Raw genomic sequence first — 3,516 nt, forward strand, 5'->3', positions numbered from 1 at the left:
CCAGCCTTAAAGATAGCTCATTTATTGTCATTTTAGTCAAGTTCAAAGTCCTAAGACCAAAGACTCTCTGGCTTCTTCTGCAGAGGTCCCTGCTCATAAAAGAGAACATGTATTTGAGCCATTCTCTGTGACACCAGGGAGTGAAGACAGGACTGGGGAGTTGGTAGTTACCAAGTGAACTAGTCCAGAGAACTCGGGTAGAAAATTAGGTTAGAGAATCCCTAGTGACCTAAAGTAAAGTAGGCAGAGTTAGGAGACCTAACCCTTTGGCAGGGAAGCAGAGCCTCTGCTCTGCTTTCTCATCCAGGTGCATGACCTTCAACAGGTAGAATTTCTGTCTAGGAAATCACACTTGGACAGAATGCATCAAATCTTATGACATTGGAACTGATCGTTAGCTAGTAATAGTGCCTGCTGCCAAATAAATTAACAAACAGGTTGATTTGGTGCTCCCTTCCGTGCTTACAATGCCCTGTAATGTATTAAGATTCATTTAAATAAAACTTATTTTAGATAAGTTGAAGTACTGTACAAAGAGGCTATTTCTGTAGAAACTGGCAGACGGCCAATTGTGCTATGCTTTACAGATTTGTTTCCTTGCCTACAATTCATTTTGTTCAATGACAATTCTTGATGAACCAGCTTGATAACCACTTCCTGACTGTGGGGGAAACACTCTCTGTAATGAAAACAACATTTTCTTTCCTTCTGACTTTATTTATTGCAAATACAGTATTGTTGCAACAGAAAAAAATCCAAGTTACATTTGTGGTAAGTCAGTATTTGGGTTTTTAAGTCATGATGTGTGTCTTGTGGGTGACCTGAAGAACCAACTATTGAGAGGTATAGGGGAAGTAATTAGTCATTTCAATGGAAGAAGGAGTGAGTTGAGAAATATCTCAGAGGACATACCATACCTATCTTGCTTTGTGAAAAAAGTTGCATTAAATTCATTGGCAGGGCTTGGGTCGGAGGCAGCTGACGGGCATCATGGACAAATCTAAAGAAAACTGCATTGCAGGGCCTGTTAAGACTACAATTGCACTTGGTGATGGTCCAAAACGTGTTCTGGTGACTCAGCAAGTTCCTTCACAGAATCCGTCATCTGCAAATAGTGGCCAGGCCCTGTGGGCCTTTTGTCCTTCAAATTCTTCCCAGAGAGTTCCTCCACAAACCCAAAAGCTCATCTCCAGCCATAAACCGGCTCAGAATCTGAAGCAGAAGCAATTGCAGGCAACTGGTGTCCCTCGTCCTGTCTCTAGGTCACTGACTAATACCCAAAAGAATGAGCAACCCTCGTCATCAGCTCCTGGAAATAATTCTGAAAAGGAACTGGCAACAAAACAGAAAAAATGAAGAATCAATAAAAAGGCAATGGGCTTTGGAAGATTTTGAAATTGGTCGTCCACTGGGTAAAGGAAAGTTTGGTAATGTTTACTTGGCAAGGGAAAAACAAAGCAAGTTTATCTTGGCTATTAAAGTATTACTTAAAGCTCAACTGGAGAAAGCAGGAGTTGAGCATCAGCTGAGAAGAGAAGTAGAAATACAGTCCCACCTTAGGCATCCAAATATTCTTTGGCTGTATGGTTATTTCCATGATGCTACCAGAGTTTACCTAATTCTAGAATATGCATCTCTTGGAGCTGTCTACAGAGAACTTCAGAAACTGTCAAAGTTTGATGAGCAGAGAACTGCTATTATATCACAGAGTTGTCAGATGCCCTGTCTTACTGTTGTCACTCAAAGAGAGTCATTCACAGAGACATTAAGCCAGAGAACCTATTCCTTGGATCAGCTGGAGAGCTTAAGATTGCAGATTTTGGGTGATCAGTACATGCTCCATCCTCCAGGAGAACCATCCTGCATGGCACCCTGGATTATTGGCCCCCAGAGATGATTGAAGGCCAAATGCATGATGAGAAGGTGGATCTCTGGAGCCTTGGGGTTCTTTGTTATGAATTTCTAGTTGGGAAGCCTCCTTTTGAGACAAGCATATACCAAGAGACCTACAAATGAATATCACGGGTTGAATTCACATTCCCTGACTTCCTGCCAGAGGGAGCCAGGGATCTCATTTCAAGACTATTGAAACATAATCCCAGCCAAAGGCCAACTCTCAGAGATGTACTTGAACACCCGTGGATCACGGCTAACTCCTCAAAACCGTCAAGTAGCCAAAAAAGCAAAGACTCAACTAGCAAACAGTCTTAAGGATTGTGCAGGGGGAGAAATCTGAGAGGCAGGCCTGCCCAGTGACAGAGGGCACTACAGACAAAGGCCTACTGTGCAGGTAGCACCTCAGCCTCCCCACTCGAGTCTACTTAAGTGAACAGTATGCTCTGGAGTGAAAGTATCCACAGGAATTGTGGGAGTGTCACTAGTTTCACAATTTGGAGGTGAGGTTCACCTGGACCTCCCCACAGCCTGTTTCGAGTCAGGCCTCCTTGTGGAGGACCCACTCTGGGTCTTACTGCAGGGAGAGTGGCTACCTCCCCGTGACTCCATCAGTGAAAGAGGCGTGCAATAACCTTCCAAGTACCTACATGTGTGTGTAACTTATTGGGTGGCCAAATCTGGTAAAGCTGTCAGGATGAACATGTGATTCTTTCTTTTAAATGTTAAAATAAAGATTTTTATAAAGACTTCTAAAAATAAATAAATAAATAAATAAATAAATAAATAAATAAATAAATAAATTCATTGGTAGGAAAGGTTATCAAATATAAAACTAAACTTTTAAATGTTAATGGAGAGATGAAGTAACATATTTACGAATGTTCATAAGAGCAAAGGTAGTATATTTTACCAACAAACATGTATTAAGCATCTGCTGTGTGCTAAGCATTTTAGTCCCTGTGAACACGTAACCTTAAGGGAAGTATGCAAACAAATGTTTATAATCAACTACAATATTGGCAATAAAAGAGGTTCATACAAAATGCAATAAAATCACAGAGAAAATAACACTTAAGTTGGCACAAAGGAATCAGAAAAGATGTCACTGGATATTTTGACTCAGTGCTTCTTTATTCCTTTGACATCCTAAGAAACAACTTAGACTGACCTGAACTGATATTTTTTCTATCACCACCAAAACCAGTTCCCCACACCAACCCCACTCTATCCTCCCTACACAACATTTGGACCAGTTCTGTGCAAGGCACTTGGGCAAATATCTCCCCATGCCTTTTCTTTTCCTTGGGCTCATGAATCCTTAACTGCAGAGTGACAAGATACCTCTTTGATTTGCTTCTGGGAATAAAGGGAAGGGTAACAGAGGTCACTAAGCCTACTTTTAGTGAAGGCCATAGGCCAGAGACAGTTAATAAGTCTTTCCAGTTCTGCTGTGGCCTAGCCCAGACCCTAGCCATTTGAAATCAAACTGTTTTATCTATTTATTCAAGAGATGTTTATTGATCTCTTCCAGTGTTACCCTCTTATTCTAGGAGCTGAGGATAAAGTGGTAAAAGTAACAAAGTTTCCACCTTCTTAGGAAATTGAGGTGGGGAGAGGTGA

The 3,516-nt window shown here is 41.3% G+C and overlaps 1 pseudogene; it reads left to right on the forward strand.

Moving 5' to 3' along the window:
- The first annotated feature begins 731 nt into the window (after nucleotides 1-731).
- Nucleotides 732-2,640, forward strand: LOC112643784 (aurora kinase A-like; annotated as a pseudogene).
- Nucleotides 2,641-3,516: the final 876 nt, after the last annotated feature.

The sequence above is a fragment of the Canis lupus genome, chromosome 1 (genome assembly GCF_003254725.2).
Source record: "Canis lupus dingo isolate Sandy chromosome 1, ASM325472v2, whole genome shotgun sequence".
NCBI classification, from domain to species: domain Eukaryota; kingdom Metazoa; phylum Chordata; class Mammalia; order Carnivora; family Canidae; genus Canis; species Canis lupus.